Below are 18992 nucleotides of genomic sequence, written 5' to 3' on the forward strand. Positions count from 1 at the left end.
TCCAAACACGTCATCATTGATTTGAGAATTTCCACAGGAGTTTGAGAGATTTTTACATGAAAGTGTTACCATTTTGTCAGGGATTTGGAAAATTCCTTGACAATTTCCAAAGTTTGCCCGGGATTTCCCAAATTTTGAAGGGAACTGCAAACATGTCAACATTGATTTTAAGAATCTCCACTGGAGTTTGAGACATTTTGACGTGAAAGTGTCACCATTTTGTCGGGGATTTGGAACATTCCCTGAGAATTTCCAAAGTTTCCCCGGGATTTCCCAAATTTTGAAGGAAACTCCAAACATGTCAACATTGGTTTTGAGAATTTCCACAGGAGTTTGAGAGATTTTTACATGAAAGTGTTACCATTTTGTCAGGGATTTGGAAAATTCCTGGACAATTTCCAAAGTTTCGCCGGGAATTCCCAAATTTTGAAAGGAAATCCAAACATGTCAACATTGATTTTAAGAATCTCCACTGGCGTTTGAGAGATTTTGTCGTGAAAGTGTCACCATTTTGTCGGGGATTTGGAACATTCCCTGAGAATTTCCAAAGTTTCCCCGGGATTTCCCAAATTTTGGAGGCAACTCCAAACATGTCAACATTGATTTTAAGAATCTCCACTGGAGTTTGAGACATTTTGACGTGAAAGTGTCACCATTTTGTCGGGGATTTGGAACATTCCCTGAGAATTTCCAAAGTTTCCCCGGGATTTCCCAAATTTTGGAGGGAACTCCAAACATGTCAACATTGATTTTAAGAATCTCCACTGGAGTTTGAGAGATTTTGACGTGAAAGTGTCACCATTTTGTCGGGGATTTGGAACATTCCCTGGGAATTTCCAAAGTTTCCCCGGGATTTCCCAAATTTTGAAGGGAACTCCAAACATGTCAACATTGATGTTAAGAATCTCCACTGGAGTTTGAGAGATTCTGACGTGAAAGTTTCACCATTTTGTCGGGGATTTGGAGCATTTCCTGAGAATTTCCAAAGTTTCCCCGGGATTTCCCAAATTTTGAAGGGAACTCCAAACATGTCAACATTGATTTTAAGAATCTCCACCGGAGTTTGAGACATTTTGACGTGAAAGTGTCACCGTTTTTTCGGGGATTTGGAACATTCCCTGAGAATTTCCAAAGTTTCCCCGGGATTTCCCAAATTTTGAAGGGAACTCCAAACACGTCATCATTGATTTGAGAATTTCCACAGGAGTTTGAGAGATTTTTACATGAAAGTGTTACCATTTTGTCAGGGATTTGGAAAATTCCTGGACAATTTCCAAAGTTTGCCCGGGATTTCCCAAATTTTGAAGGGAACTCCAAACATGTCAACATTGATTTTAAGAATCTCCACTGGAGTTTGAGACATTTTGACGTGAAAGTGTCACCATTTTGTCGGGGATTTGGAACATTTCCTGACAATTTCCAAAGTTTGCCCGAGATTTCCCAAATTTTGAAGGGAACTCCAAACATGTCAACATTGATTTTAAGAATCTCCACTGGAGTTTGAGACATTTTGACGTGAAAGTGTCACCATTTTGTCGGGGATTTGGAACATTTCCTGACAATTTCCAAAGTTTTTCAGGGATTTCCCAAATTTTGAAGGGAACTCCAAACATGTCAACATTGATTTGAAGAATCTCCACTGGAGTTTGAGACATTTTGACGTGAAAGTGTCACCATTTTGTCGGGGAGTTGGAACATTCCCTGAGAATTTCCAAAGTTTCCCCGGGATTTCCCAAATTTTGAAGGGAACTCCAAACATTTCAACATTGGTTTTGAGAATTTCCACAGGAGTTTGAGAGATTTTTACATGAAAGTGTTACCATTTTGTCAGGGATTTGGAAAATTCCTTGACAATTTCCAAAGTTTCGCCGGGAATTCCCAAATTTTGAAAGGAAATCCAAACATGTCAACATTGATTTTAAGAATCTCCACTGGCGTTTGAGAGATTTTGTCGTGAAAGTGTCACCATTTTGTCGGGGATTTGGAACATTCCCTGAGAATTTCCAAAGTTTCCCCGGGATTTCCCAAATTTTGGAGGCAACTCCAAACATGTCAACATTGATTTTAAGAATCTCCACTGGAGTTTGAGACATTTTGACGTGAAAGTTTCACCATTTTGTCGGGGATTTGGAGCATTTCCTGAGAATTTCCAAAGTTTCCCCGGGATTTCCCAAATTTTGGAGGGAACTCCAAACGTGTCAACATTGATTTTAAGAATCTCCACTGGAGTTTGAGAGATTTTGACGTGAAAGTGTCACCGTTTCTTCGGGGATTTGGAACATTCCCTGGGAATTTCCAAAGTTTCCCCGGGATTTCCCAAATTTTGAAGGGAACTCCAAACACGTCATCATTGATTTGAGAATTTCCACAGGAGTTTGAGAGATTTTTACATGAAAGTGTTACCATTTTGTCAGGGATTTGGAAAATTCCTTGACAATTTCCAAAGTTTGCCCGGGATTTCCCAAATTTTGAAGGGAACTCCAAACATGTCAACATTGATTTTAAGAATCTCCACTGGAGTTTGAGACATTTTGACGTGAAAGTGTCACCATTTTGTCGGGGAGTTGGAACATTCCCTGAGAATTTCCAAAGTTTCCCCGGGATTTCCCAAATTTTGAAGGGAACTCCAAACATTTCAACATTGGTTTTGAGAATTTCCACAGGAGTTTGAGAGATTTTTACATGAAAGTGTTACCATTTTGTCAGGGATTTGGAAAATTCCTTGACAATTTCCAAGGTTTCGCCGGGATTTCCCAAATTTTGAAGGAAAATCCAAACATGTCAACATTGATTTTAAGAATCTCCACTGGCGTTTGAGAGATTTTGTCGTGAAAGTGTCACCATTTTGTCGGGGATTTGGAACATTCCCTGAGAATTTCCAAAGTTTCCCCGGGATTTCCCAAATTTTGGAGGCAACTCCAAACATGTCAACATTGATTTTAAGAATCTCCACTGGAGTTTGAGACATTTTGACGTGAAAGTGTCACCATTTTGTCGGGGATTTGGAACATTCCCTGAGAATTTCCAAAGTTTCCCCGGGATATCCCAAATTTTGGAGGGAACTCCAAACGTGTCAACATTGATTTTAAGAATCTCCACTGGAGTTTGAGACATTTTGACGTGAAAGTGTCACCATTTTGTCGGGGATTTGGAACATTCCCTGGGAATTTCCAAAGTTTTTCAGGGATTTCCCAAATTTTGAAGGGAACTCCAAACATGTCAACATTGATTTGAAGAATCTCCACTGGAGTTTGAGAGATTTTGACGTGAAAGTGTCACCATTTTGTCGGGGATTTGGAACATTTCCTGAGAATTTCCAAAGTTTCCCCGGGATTTCCCAAATTTTGAAGGGAACTCCAAACATGTCAACATTGATTTTTAGAATCTCCACCGGAGTTTGAGACATTTTGACGTGAAAGTGTCACCGTTTTTTCGGGGATTTGGAACATTCCCTGAGAATTTCCAAAGTTTCCCCGGGATTTCCCAAATTTTGAAGGGAACTCCAAACACGTCATCATTGATTTGAGAATTTCCACAGGAGTTTGAGAGATTTTTACATGAAAGTGTTACCATTTTGTCAGGGATTTGGAAAATTCCTGGACAATTTCCAAAGTTTTTCCGGGATTTCCCAAATTTTGAAGGAAAATCCAAACATGTCAACATTGATTTTAAGAATCTCCACTGGCGTTTGAGAGATTTTGTCGTGAAAGTGTCACCATTTTGTTGGAGAGTTGGAACATTCCCTGAGAATTTCCAAAGTTTTTCCGGGATTTCCCAAATTTTGAAGGGAACTCCAAACATGTCAACATTGATTTTAAGAATCTCCACTGGAGTTTGAGACATTTTGACGTGAAAGTGTCACCATTTTGTCGGGGATTTGGAACATTCCCTGAGAATTTCCAAAGTTTCCCCGGGATTTCCCAAATTTTGGAGGGAACTCCAAACATGTCAACATTGATTTTAAGAATCTCCACTGGAGTTTGAGAGATTTTGACGTGAAAGTGTCACCATTTTGTCGGGGATTTGGAACATTCCCTGGGAATTTCCAAAGTTTCCCCGGTATTTCCCAAATTTTGAAGGGAACTCCAAACATGTCAACATTGATTTTAAGAATCTCCACTGGAGTTTGAGAGATTCTGACGTGAAAGTTTCACCAATTTGTCGGGGATTTGGAGCATTTCCTGAGAATTTCCAAAGTTTCCCCGGGATTTCCCAAATTTTGAAGGGAACTCCAAACATGTCAACATTGATTTTAAGAATCTCCACCGGAGTTTGAGACATTTTGACGTGAAAGTGTCACCGTTTCTTCGGGGATTTGGAACATTCCCTGAGAATTTCCAAAGTTTCCCCGGGATTTCCCAAATTTTGAAGGGAACTCCAAACACGTCATCATTGATTTGAGAATTTCCACAGGAGTTTGAGAGATTTTTACATGAAAGTGTTACCATTTTGTCAGGGATTTGGAAAATTCCTGGACAATTTCCAAAGTTTCGCCGGGAATTCCCAAATTTTGAAAGGAAATCCAAACATGTCAACATTGATTTTAAGAATCTGCACTGGCGTTTGAGAGATTTTGTCGTGAAAGTGTCACCATTTTGTCGGGGATTTGGAACATTCCCTGAGAATTTCCAAAGTTTCCCCGGGATTTCCCAAATTTTGGAGGCAACTCCAAACATGTCAACATTGATTTTAAGAATCTCCACTGGAGTTTGAGACATTTTGACGTGGAAGTTTCACCATTTTGTCGGGGAGTTGGAACATTCCCTGAGAATCTCCAAAGTTTGCCCGGGATTTCCCAAATTTTGTAGGGAACTCCAAACGTGTCAACATTGATTTTACGAATCTCCACTGGAGTTTGAGAGATTTTTACATGAAAGTGTTACCATTTTGTCAGGGATTTGGAAAATTCCGGGACAATTTCCAAAGTTTTTCCAGGATATCCCAAATTTTGAAGGGAACTCCAAACATGTCAACATTGATTTTAAGAATCTCCACCGGAGTTTGAGACATTTTGTCGTGAAAGTGTCACCATTTTGTTGGGGATTTGGAACATTCCCTGGGAATTTCCAAAGTTTTTCCGGGATTTCCCAAATTTTGAAGGGAACTCCAAACATGTCAACATTGATTTTAAGAATCTCCACTGGAGTTTGAGACATTTTGACGTGAAAGTGTCACCATTTTGTCAGGGATTTGGAACATTCCCTGAGAATTTCCAAAGTTTCCCCGGGATTTCCCAAATTTTGGAGGGAACTCCAAACATGTCAACATTGATTTTAAGAATCTCCACTGGAGTTTGAGACATTTTGACGTGAAAGTGTCACCATTTTGTCGGGGATTTGGAACATTCCCTGGGAATTTCCAAAGTTTCCCCGGTATTTCCCAAATTTTGAAGGGAAATCCAAACATGTCAACATTGATTTTAAGAATCTCCACTGGAGTTTGAGAGATTTTGACGTGAAAGTTTCACCATTTTGTCGGGGATTTGGAGCATTTCCTGAGAATTTCCAAAGTTTCCCCGGGATTTCCCAAATTTTGAAGGGAACTCCAAACATGTCAACATTGATTTTAAGAATCTCCACCGGAGTTTGAGACATTTTGACGTGAAAGTGTCACAGTTTTGTCGGGGATTTGGAACATTCCCTGAGAATTTCCAAAGTTTCCCCGGGATTTCCCAAATTTTGAAGGGAACTGCAAACATGTCAACATTGGTTTTGAGAATTTCCACAGGAGTTTGAGAGATTTTTACATGAAAGTGTTACCATTTTTTCAGGGATTTGGAACATGCCCTGAGAATTTCCAAAGTTTGCCCGGGATTTCCCAAATTTTGAAGGGAACTCCAAACATGTCAACATTGATTTTAAGAATCTCCACTGGCGTTTGAGAGATTTTGTCGTGAAAGTTTCACCATTTTGTCGGGGAGTTGGAACATTCCCTGAGAATTTCCAAAGTTTCCCCGGGATTTCCCAAATTTTGAAGGCAACTCCAAACATGTCAACATTGGTTTTGAGAATTTCCACAGGAGTTTGAGAGATTTTTACATGAAAGTGTTACCATTTTGTCAGGGATTTGGAAAATTCCTGGACAATTTCCAAAGTTTTTCCGGGATTTCCCAAATTTTGAAGGGAACTCCAAACATGTCAACATTGATTTTAAGAATCTCCACTGGAGTTTGAGAGATTTTGTCATGAAAGTTTCACAATTTGTCGGTGAGTTGGAACATTCCCTGAGAATTTCCAAAGTTTCCCCGGGATTTCCCAAATTTTGAAGGGAACTCCAAACATGTCAACATTGATTTTAAGAATCTCTACTGGAGTTTGAGACATTTTTATGTGAAATTGTCACCATTTTGTCAGGGATTTGGAACATTTCCTGACAATTTCCAAAGTTTGCCCGAGATTTCCCAAATTTTGGAGGCAACTCCAAACATGTCAACATTGATTTGAAGAATCTCCACTGGAGTTTGAGAGATTTTGACGTGAAAGTGTCACCATTTTATCGGGGATTTGGAACATTTCCTGAGAATTTCCAAAGTTTTTCCGGGATTTCCCACATTTTGAAGGGAACTCCAAACATGTCAACATTGATTTGAAGAATCTCCACTGGAGTTTGAGACATTTTTATGTGAAAGTGTCACCATTTTGTCGGGGATTTGGAACATTGCCTGAGAATTTCCAAAGTTTCCCTGGGATTTCCCAAATTTTGAAGGGAACTCCAAACATTTCAACATTGGTTTTGAGAAATTCCACAGGAGTTTGAGAGATTTTTACATGAAAGTGTTACCATTTTGTCAGGGATTTGGAAAATTCCTTGACAATTTCCAAAGTTTTTCCGGGATTTCCCAAATTTTGAAGGGAAATCCAAACATGTCAACATTGATTTTAAGAATCTCCACTGGCGTTTGAGAGATTTTGTCGTGAAAGTGTCACCATTTTGTCTGGGAGTTGGAACATTCCCTGAGAATTTCCAAAGTTTCCCCGGGATTTCCCAAATTTTGAAGGCAACTCCAAACATGTCAACATTGATTTTAAGAATCTCCACTGGAGTTTGAGAGATTTTGTCGTGAAAGTGTCACCATTTTGTCGGGGATTTGGAACATTCCCTGGGAATTTCCAAAGTTTTTCAGGGATTTCCCAAATTTTGAAGGGAACTCCAAACATGTCAACATTGATTTGAAGAATCTCCACTGGAGTTTGAGAGATTTTGACGTGAAAGTGTCACCATTTTGTCGGGGATTTGGAACATTTCCTGAGAATTTCCAAAGTTTCCCCGGGATTTCCCAAATTTTGAAGGGAACTCCAAACATGTCAACATTGATTTTAAGAATCTCCACTGGAGTTTGAGACATTTTGACGTGAAAGTGTCACCATTTTGTCAGGGATTTGGAACATTCCCTGAGAATTTCCAAAGTTTCCCCGGGATTTCCCAAATTTTGGAGGGAACTCCAAACATGTCAACATTGATTTTAAGAATCTCCACTGGAGTTTGAGACATTTTGACGTGAAAGTGTCACCATTTTGTCGGGGATTTGGAACATTCCCTGGGAATTTCCAAAGTTTCCCCGGTATTTCCCAAATTTTGAAGGGAAATCCAAACATGTCAACATTGATTTTAAGAATCTCCACTGGAGTTTGAGAGATTTTGACGTGAAAGTTTCACCATTTTGTCGGGGATTTGGAGCATTTCCTGAGAATTTCCAAAGTTTTTCCGGGATTTCCCAAATTTTGAAGGGAACTCCAAACATGTCAACATTGATTTTAAGAATCTCCACCGGAGTTTGAGACATTTTGACGTGAAAGTGTCACAGTTTTGTCGGGGATTTGGAACATTCCCTGAGAATTTCCAAAGTTTCCCCGGGATTTCCCAAATTTTGAAGGGAACTGCAAACATGTCAACATTGGTTTTGAGAATTTCCACAGGAGTTTGAGAGATTTTTACATGAAAGTGTTACCATTTTTTCAGGGATTTGGAACATGCCCTGAGAATTTCCAAAGTTTGCCCGGGATTTCCCAAATTTTGAAGGGAACTCCAAACATGTCAACATTGATTTTAAGAATCTCCACTGGCGTTTGAGAGATTTTGTCGTGAAAGTTTCACCATTTTGTCGGGGAGTTGGAACATTCCCTGAGAATTTCCAAAGTTTCCCCGGGATTTCCCAAATTTTGAAGGCAACTCCAAACATGTCAACATTGGTTTTGAGAATTTCCACAGGAGTTTGAGAGATTTTTACATGAAAGTGTTACCATTTTGTCAGGGATTTGGAAAATTCCTGGACAATTTCCAAAGTTTTTCCGGGATTTCCCAAATTTTGAAGGGAACTCCAAACATGTCAACATTGATTTTAAGAATCTCCACTGGAGTTTGAGAGATTTTGTCATGAAAGTTTCACAATTTGTCGGTGAGTTGGAACATTCCCTGAGAATTTCCAAAGTTTCCCCGGGATTTCCCAAATTTTGAAGGGAACTCCAAACATGTCAACATTGATTTTAAGAATCTCTACTGGAGTTTGAGACATTTTTATGTGAAATTGTCACCATTTTGTCAGGGATTTGGAACATTTCCTGACAATTTCCAAAGTTTGCCCGAGATTTCCCAAATTTTGGAGGCAACTCCAAACATGTCAACATTGATTTGAAGAATCTCCACTGGAGTTTGAGACATTTTGACGTGAAAGTGTCACCATTTTATCGGGGATTTGGAACATTTCCTGAGAATTTCCAAAGTTTTTCCGGGATTTCCCACATTTTGAAGGGAACTCCAAACATGTCAACATTGATTTGAAGAATCTCCACTGGAGTTTGAGACATTTTTATGTGAAAGTGTCACCATTTTGTCGGGGATTTGGAACATTGCCTGAGAATTTCCAAAGTTTCCCTGGGATTTCCCAAATTTTGAAGGGAACTCCAAACATTTCAACATTGGTTTTGAGAATTTCCACAGGAGTTTGAGAGATTTTTACATGAAAGTGTTACCATTTTGTCAGGGATTTGGAAAATTCCTTGACAATTTCCAAAGTTTTTCCGGGATTTCCCAAATTTTGAAGGGAAATCCAAACATGTCAACATTGATTTTAAGAATCTCCACTGGCGTTTGAGAGATTTTGTCGTGAAAGTGTTACCATTTTGTCAGGGATTTGGAAAATTCCTGGACAATTTCCAAAGTTTCCCCGGGATTTCCCAAATTTTGAAGGCAACTCCAAACATGTCAACATTGATTTTAAGAATCTCCACTGGAGTTTGAGAGATTTTGTCGTGAAAGTGTCACCATTTTGTCGGGGATTTGGAACATTCCCTGGGAATTTCCAAAGTTTTTCAGGGATTTCCCAAATTTTGAAGGGAACTCCAAACATGTCAACATTGATTTGAAGAATCTCCACTGGAGTTTGAGAGATTTTGACGTGAAAGTGTCACCATTTTGTCGGGGATTTGGAACATTTCCTGAGAATTTCCAAAGTTTCCCCGGGATTTCCCAAATTTTGAAGGGAACTCCAAACATGTCAACATTGATTTAAAGAATCTCCACCGGAGTTTGAGACATTTTGACGTGAAAGTGTCACCGTTTTTTCGGGGATTTGGAACATTCCCTGAGAATTTCCAAAGTTTCCCCGGGATTTCCCAAATTTTGAAGGGAACTCCAAACATGTCAACATTGATTTGAGAATTTCCACAGGAGTTTGAGAGATTTTTACATGAAAGTGTTACCATTTTGTCAGGGATTTGGAAAATTCCTTGACAATTTCCAAAGTTTTTCCGGGATTTCCCAAATTTTGAAGGGAACTCCAAACATGTCAACATTGATTTTAAGAATCTCCACTGGCGTTTGAGAGATTTTGTCGTGAAAGTGTCACCATTTTGTTGGGGAGTTGGAACATTCCCTGAGAATTTCCAAAGTTTTTCTGGGATTTCCCAAATTTTGGAAGGGAACTCCAAACATGTCAACATTGATTTTAAGAATCTCCACTGGAGTTTGAGACATTATGACGTGAAAGTGTCACCATTTTGTCAGGGATTTGGAACATTCCCTGAGAATTTCCAAAGTTTCCCCGGGATTTCCCAAATTTTGGAGGGAACTCCAAACATGTCAACATTGATTTGAAGAATCTCCACTGGAGTTTGAGAGATTTTGACGTGAAAGTGTCACCATTTTGTCGGGGATTTGGAACATTCCCTGGGAATTTCCAAAGTTTCCCCGGTATTTCCCAAATTTTGAAGGGAACTCCAAACATGTCAACATTGATTTTAAGAATCTCCACTGGAGTTTGAGAGATTTTGACGTGAAAGTGTCACCATTTTGTCGGGGATTTGGAACATTTCCTGAGAATTTCCAAAGTTTCCCCGGGATTTCCCAAATTTTGAAGGCAACTCCAAACATGTCAACATTGATTTTAAGAATCTCCACCGGAGTTTGAGACATTTTGACGTGAAAGTGTCACCGTTTTTTCGGGGATTTGTAACATTCCCTGAGAATTTCCAAAGTTTCCCCGGGATTTCCCAAATTTTGAAGGGAACTCCAAACATGTCAACATTGATTTGAGAATTTCCACAGGAGTTTGAGAGATTTTTACATGAAAGTGTTACCATTTTGTCAGGGATTTGGAACATTCCCTGAGAATTTCCAAAGTTTGCCCGGGATTTCCCAAATTTTGAAGGGAACTCCAAACATGTCAACATTGATTTTAAGAATCTCCACTGGAGTTTGAGAGATTTTGACGTGAAAGTGTCACCATTTTGTCGGGGATTTGGAACATTCCCTGGGAATTTCCAAAGTTTCCCTGGTATTTCGCAAATTTTGAAAGGAACTCCAAACATGTCAACATTGATTTGAAGAATCTCCACTGGAGTTTGAGACGTTTTGACTTGAAAGTGTCACCATTTTGTCGGGGATTTGGAGCATTTCCTGAGAATTTCCAAAGTTTCCCCGGGATTTCCCAAATTTTGAAGGAAAATCCAAACATGTCAACATTGATTTTAAGAATCTCCACTGGAGTTTGAGACATTTTGACGTGAAAGTGTCACCATTTTCTCGGGGACTTGGAACATTTCCTGAAAATTTCCAAAGTTTCCCTGGGATTTCCCAAATTTGGAAGGGAACTCCGAACATGTCAACATTGATTTTAAGAATCTCCACTGGAGTTTGAGACATTTTGACGTGAAAGTGTCACCACTTTGTCGGGGATTTGGAAAATTTCCTGAGAATTTCCAAAATCTCACCGGGATTTAACAAATTTTGAAGGGAACTCCAAACATGTCAACATAGATTTTGAGAATCTCCACTGGAATTTGAGAAATATTCAAGTGAAAGTGTCACCATTTGTCGGGGATTTGGAAAATTCCTTGACAATTTCCAAAGTCTCCCCAGGATTTCCCAAATTTTGAAGGGAACTCCAAACATGTCAACACTGATTTTGAGAATTTCCACTGGAGTCTGAGAAAATTTTTAAGGGACTTTGAAAAAATTTCAACTGGAATTTTAGCAATTTTGACGTGAAATTGTAAACATGTGGACATGGATTTTGAAAATTCTAGAGAGAATTTTAAAAGCTTCAACAGAATTTCAACAATGTTGAGAGGGATTTGAAAAGTTTCAATGGGAATGGGAAGAATCGGGACAAAAATTGGAAAATTTTTAAGGGACTTTGAAAAAATTTCAACTGGAATTTTAGCAATTTAGGCGTGAAATTGTGAACATGTGGACGTGGATTTTGAAAATTCTAGAGAGAATTTTAAAAGCTTCAACAGAATTTCAACAATGTTGAGAGGGATTTGAAAAGTTTCAATGGGAATGGGAAGAATTGGTACAAAAATTGGTAAATTTTTAAGGGAGTTTGAAAAAATTTCAACTGGAATTTTAGCAATTTTGACGTGAAATTGGAAACATGTGGACATGGATTTTGAAAATTCTAGAGAGAATTTTAAAAGCTTCAACAGAATTTCAACAATGTTGAGAGGGATTTGAAAAGTTTCAATGGGAATGGGAAGAATTGGGACAAAAATTGGAAAACTTTTAAGGGACTTTGAAAAAATTTCAACTGGAATTTTAGCAATTTTGACGTGAAATTGTAAACATGTGGACATGGATTTTGAAAATTCTAGAGAGAATTTTAAAAGCTTCAACAGAATTTCAACAATGTTGAGAGGGATTTGAAAAGTTTCAATGGGAATGGGAAGAATTGGGATGAAAATTGGAAAATTTTTTAAAGGGACTTTGAAAAAATTTCAACTGGAATTTTAGCAATTTTGACGTGAAATTGTAAACATGTGGACATGGATTTTGAAAATTCTAGAGAGAATTCTAAAAGCTTCAACAGGATTAGAACAATTTTGAGAGGGATTTGAAAAGTTTCAATGGGAATGGGAAGAATTGGGACAAAAATTGGAAAATTTTTAAGGGACTTTGAAAAAATTTCAACTGGAATTGTAGCAATTTTGATGTGAAATTGTAAACATGTTGAAGTGGATTTTGAAAATTCTAGAGAGAATTTTCAAAGCTTCAACAGAATTTCAACCATTTTGAGAGGGATTTGAAAAGTTTCAATGGGAATGGGAAGAATTGGGACAAAAATTGGAAAATTTTTAAGGGACTTTGAAAAAACTTCAACTGGAATTTTAGCAATTTTGACGTGAAATTGTAAACATGTGGACATGGATTTTGAAAATTCTAGAGAGAATTTTAAAAGCTTCAACAGAATTTCAACAATGTTGAGAGGGATTTGAAAAGTTTCAATGGGAATGGGAAGAATTGGGACAAAAATTGGAAAATTTTTAAGGGACTTTGAAAAAATTTCAACTGGAATTTTAGCAATTTTGGCGTGAAATTGTAAACATGTGGACGTGGATTTTGAAAATTCTAGAGAGAATTTTAAAAGCTTCAACAGAATTTCAACAATGTTGAGAGGGATTTGAAAAGTTTCAATGGGAATGGGAAGAATTGGGACAAAAATTGGAAAATTTTTAAGGGACTTTGAAAAAATTTCAACTGGAATTTTAGCAATTTTGACGTGAAATTGTAAACATGTGGACATGGATTTTGAAAATTCTAGAGAGAATTTTAAAAGCTTCAACAGAATTTCAGCAATTTTGAGAGGGATTTGAAAAGTTTCAATGGGAATGGGAAGAATTGGGACAAAAACTGGAAAATTTTTGAGGGACTTTGAAAAAATTTCAACTGGAATTTTAGCAATTTTGACGTGAAATTGTAAACATGTGGACATGGATTTTGAAAATTCTAGAGAGAATTTTAAAAGCTTCAACAGAATTTCAACAATGTTGAGAGGGATTTGAAAAGTTTCAATGGGAATGGGAAGAATTGGGATGAAAATTGGAAAATTTTTAAAGGTACTTTGAAAAAATTTCAACTGGAATTTTAGCAATTTTGACGTGAAATTGTAAACATGTGGACATGGATTTTGAAAATTCTAGAGAGAATTCTAAAAGCTTCAACAGGATTAGAACAATTGTGAGAGGGATTTGAAAAGTTTCAATGGGAATGGGAAGATTTGTGACGAAAATTGGAAAATTTTTAAGGGACTTTGAAAAAATTTCAACTGGAATTTTAGCAATTTTGACGTGAAATTGTAAACATGTGGACGTGGATTTTGAAAATTCTAGAGAGAATTTTAAAAGCTTCAACAGAATTTCAACCATTTTGAGAGGGATTTGAAAAGTTTCAATGGGAATGGGAAGAATTGGGACAAAAATTGGAAAATTTTTAAGGGACTTTGAAAAAATTTCAACTGGAATTTTAGCAATTTAGGCGTGAAATTGTAAACATGTGGACGTGGATTTTGAAAATTCTAGAGAGAATTTTAAAAGCTTCAACAGAATTTCAACAATGTTGAGAGGGATTTGAAAAGTTTCAATGGGAATGGGAAGAATTGGGACAAAAATTGGAAAATTTTTAAGGGACTTTGAAAAAATTTCAACTGGAATTTCAGCAATTTTGACGTGAAATTGTAAACATGTGGACGCGGATTTTGAAAATTCTAGAGAGAATTTTAAAAGCTTCAACAGAATTTCAACAATTTTGAGAGGGATTTTAAAAGTTTCAATGGGAAGAATTGGGACAAAAATTGGAAAATTTTTAAGGGACTTTGAAAAAATTTCAACTGGATTTTTGGCAATTTTGATGTGAAATTGTAAAGATGTTGAAGTGGATTTTGAAAATTCTAGAGAGAATTTTAAAAGCTTCAACAGAATTTCAACAATTTTGAGAGGGATTGGAAAAGTTTCAATGGGAATGGGAAGAATTGGGACAAAAATTGGAAATTTTTTAAGGGAGTTTGAAAAAATTCCAACTGGAATTTTAGCAATTTTGACGTGAAATTGTAAACATGTGGACATGGATTTTGAAAATTCTAGAGAGAATTTTAAAAGCTTCAACAGAATTTCAACAATTTTGAGAGGGATTTTAAAAGTTTCAATGGGAATGGGAAGAATCGGGACAAAAATTGGAAAATTTTTAAGGGACTTTGAAAAAATTTCAACTGGAATTTTAGCAATTTAGGCGTGAAATTGTGAACATGTGGACGTGGATTTTGAAAATTCTAGAGAGAATTTTAAAAGCTTCAACAGAATTTCAACAATGTTGAGAGGGATTTGAAAAGTTTCAATGGGAATGGGAAGAATTGGGACAAAAATTGGTAAATTTTTAAGGGAGTTTGAAAAAATTTCAACTGGAATTTTAGCAATTTTGACGTGAAATTGTAAACATGTGGACATGGATTTTGAAAATTCTAGAGAGAATTTTAAAAGCTTCAACAGAATTTCAACAATGTTGAGAGGGATTTGAAAAGTTTCAATGGGAATGGGAAGAATTGGGACAAAAATTGAAAAACTTTTAAGGGACTTTGAAAAAATTTCAACTGGAATTTTAGCAATTTTGACGTGAAATTGTAAACATGTGGACATGGATTTTGAAAATTCTAGAGAGAATTTTAAAAGCTTCAACAGAATTTCAACAATGTTGAGAGGGATTTGAAAAGTTTCAATGGGAATGGGAAGAATTGGGATGAAAATTGGAAAATTTTTAAAGGGACTTTGAAAAAATTTCAACTGGAATTTTAGCAATTTTGACGTGAAATTGTAAACATGTGGACATGGATTTTGAAAATTCTAGAGAGAATTCTAAAAGCTTCAACAGAATTTCAACAGTTTTGAGAGGGATTTGAAAAGTTTCAATGGGAATGGGAAGAATCGGGACAAAAATTGGAAAATTTTTAAGGGACTTTGAAAAAATTTCAACTGGAATTTTAGCAATTTTGACGTGAAATTGTAAACATGTTGAAGTGGATTTTGAAAATCCTAGAGAGAATTTTAAAAGCTTCAACAGAATTTCAACCATTTTGAGAGGGATTTGAAAAGTTTCAATGGGAATGGGAAGAATTGGGACAAAAATTGGAAAATTTTTAAGGGACTTTGAAAAAATTTCAACTGGAATTTTAGCAATTTAGGCGTGAAATTGTAAACATGTGGACGTGGATTTTGAAAATTCTAGAGAGAATTTTAAAAGCTTCAACAGAATTTCAACAATGTTGAGAGGGATTTGAAAAGTTTCAATGGGAATGGGAAGAATTGGGACAAAAATTGGAAAATTTTTAAGGGACTTTGAAAAAATTTCAACTGGAATTTCAGCAATTTTGACGTGAAATTGTAAACATGTGGACGCGGATTTTGAAAATTCTAGAGAGAATTTTAAAAGCTTCAACAGAATTTCAACAATTTTGAGAGGGATTTTAAAAGTTTCAATGGGAAGAATTGGGACAAAAATTGGAAAATTTTTAAGGGACTTTGAAAAAATTTCAACTGGAATTTTAGCAATTTTGACGTGAAATTGTAAACATGTTGAAGTGGATTTTGAAAATCCTAGAGAGAATTTTAAAAGCTTCAACAGAATTTCAACAATTTTGAGAGGGATTTGAAAAGTTTCAATGGGAATGGGAAGAATCGGGACAAAAATTGGAAAATTTTTAAGGGACTTTGAAAAAATTTCAACTGGAATTTTAGCAATTTAGGCGTGAAATTGTAAACATGTGGACGTGGATTTTGAAAATTCTAGAGAGAATTTTAAAAGCTTCAACAGAATTTCAACAATGTTGAGAGGGATTTGAAAAGTTTCAATGGGAATGGGAAGAATTGGGACAAAAATTGGAAAATTTTTAAGGGACTTTGAAAAAATTTCAACTGGAATTTTAGCAATTTTGACGTGAAATTGTAAACATGTGGACGTGGATTTTGAAAATTCAGGAAAGAATTTTAAAAGCTTCAACAGAATTTCAACAATTTTGAGAGGGATTTTAAAAGTTTCAATGGGAAGAATTGGGACAAAAATTGGAAAATTTTTAAGGGACTTTGAAAAAATTTCAACTGGAATTTTAGCAATTTTGATGTGAAATTGTAAAGATGTTGAAGTGGATTTTGAAAATTCTAGAGAGAATTTTAAAAGCTTCAACAGAATTTCAACAATGTTGAGAGGGATTTGAAAAGTTTCAATGGGAATGGGAAGAATTGGGACAAAAATTGGAAAATTTTTAAGGGACTTTGAAAAAATTTCAACTGGAATTTTAGCAATTTTGACGTGAAATTGTAAACATGTGGACATGGATTTTGAAAATTCTAGAGAGAATTTTAAAAGCTTCAACAGAATTTCAACAATGTTGAGAGGGATTTGAAAAGTTTCAATGGGAATGGGAAGAATCGGGACAAAAATTGGAAAATTTTTAAGGGACTTTGAAAAAATTTCAACTGGAATTTTAGCAATTTAGGCGTGAAATTGTGAACATGTGGACGTGGATTTTGAAAATTCTAGAGAGAATTTTAAAAGCTTCAACAGAATTTCAACAATGTTGAGAGGGATTTGAAAAGTTTCAATGGGAATGGGAAGAATTGGTACAAAAATTGGTAAATTTTTAAGGGAGTTTGAAAAAATTTCAACTGGAATTTTAGCAATTTTGACGTGAAATTGGAAACATGTGGACGTGGATTTTGAAAATTCTAGAGAGAATTTTAAAAGCTTCAACAGAATTTCAACAATGTTGAGAGGGATTTGAAAAGTTTCAATGGGAATGGGAAGAATTGGGACAAAAATTGGAAAACTTTTAAGGGACTTTGAAAAAATTTCAACTGGAATTTTAGCAATTTTGACGTGAAATTGTAAACATGTGGACATGGATTTTGAAAATTCTAGAGAGAATTTTAAAAGCTTCAACAGAATTTCAACAATGTTGAGAGGGATTTGAAAAGTTTCAATGGGAATGGGAAGAATTGGGATGAAAATTGGAAAATTTTTAAAGGGACTTTGAAAAAATTTCAACTGGAATTTTAGCAATTTTGACGTGAAATTGTAAACATGTGGACATGGATTTTGAAAATTCTAGAGAGAATTCTAAAAGCTTCAACAGAATTTCAACAGTTTTGAGAGGGATTTGAAAAGTTTCAATGGGAATGGGAAGAATTGGGACAAAAATTGGAAAATTTTTAAGGGACTTTGAAAAAATTTCAACTGGAATTTTAGCAATTTTGACGTGAAATTGTAAACATGTTGAAGTGGATTTTGAAAATCCTAGAGAGAATTTTAAAAGCTTCAACAGAATTTCAACCATTTTGAGAGGGATTTGAAAAGTTTCAATGGGAATGGGAAGAATTGGGACAAAAATTGGAAAATTTTTAAGGGACTTTGAAAAAATTTCAACTGGAATTTTAGCAATTTTGATGTGAAATTGTAAATATGTTGAAGTGGATTTTGAAAATTCTAGAGAGAATTTTAAAAGCTTCAACAGAATTTCAACAATGTTGAGAGGGATTTGAAAAGTTTCAATGGGAATGGGAAGAATTGGGACGAAAATTGAAAATTTTTAAGGGAGTTTGAAAAAATTTCAACTGGAATTTTAGCAATTTTGACGTGAAATTGTAAACATGTGAACGTGGATTTTGAAAATTCTAGAGAGAATTTTAAAAGCTTCAACAGAATTTCAACAATGTTGAGAGGGATTTGAAAATTTTCAATGGGAATGGGAAGAATTGGGACAAAAATTGGAAAATTTTTAAGGGACTTTGAAAAAATTTCAACTGGAATTTTAGCAATTTTGACGTGAAATTGTAAACATGTGGACGTGAATTTTGAAAATTCTAGAGAGAATTTTAAAAGCTTCAACAGAATTTCAACCATTTGGAGAGGGATTTTAAAAGTTTCAATGGGAAGAATTGGGACAAAAATTGGAAAATTTTTAAGGGACTTTGAAAAAATTTCAACTGGAATTTTAGCAATTTTGATGTGAAATTGTAAAGATGTTGAAGTGGATTTTGAAAATTCTAGAGAGAATTTTAAAAGCTTCAACAGAATTTCAACAATGTTGAGAGGGATTTGAAAAGTTTCAATGGGAATGGGAAGAATTGGGACAAAAATTGGAAAACTTTTAAGGGACTTTGAAAAAATTTCAACTGGAATTTTAGCAATTTTGACGTGAAATTGTAAACATGTGGACATGGATTTTGAAAATTCTAGAGAGAATTTTAAAAGCTTCAACAGAATTTCAACAATGTTGAGAGGGATTTGAAAAGTTTCAATGGGAATGGGAAGAATCGGGACAAAAATTGGAAAATTTTTAAGGGACTTTGAAAAAATTTCAACTGGAATTTTAGCAATTTAGGCGTGAAATTGTGAACATGTGGACGTGGATTTTGAAAATTCTAGAGAGAATTTTAAAAGCTTCAACAGAATTTCAACAATGTTGAGAGGGATTTGAAAAGTTTCAATGGGAATGGGAAGAATTGGTACAAAAATTGGTAAATTTTTAAGGGAGTTTGAAAAAATTTCAACTGGAATTTTAGCAATTTTGACGTGAAATTGGAAAGATGTTGAAGTGGATTTTGAAAATTCTAGAGAGAATTTTAAAAGCTTCAACAGAATTTCAACAATGTTGAGAGGGATTTGAAAAGTTTCAATGGGAATGGGAAGAATTGGGACAAAAATTGGAAAATTTTTAAGGGACTTTGAAAAAA

This window comes from Streptopelia decaocto, assembly GCF_964273445.1.
Source record: "Streptopelia decaocto genome assembly, chromosome: 14".
In the NCBI taxonomy this organism is placed as follows: domain Eukaryota; kingdom Metazoa; phylum Chordata; class Aves; order Columbiformes; family Columbidae; genus Streptopelia; species Streptopelia decaocto.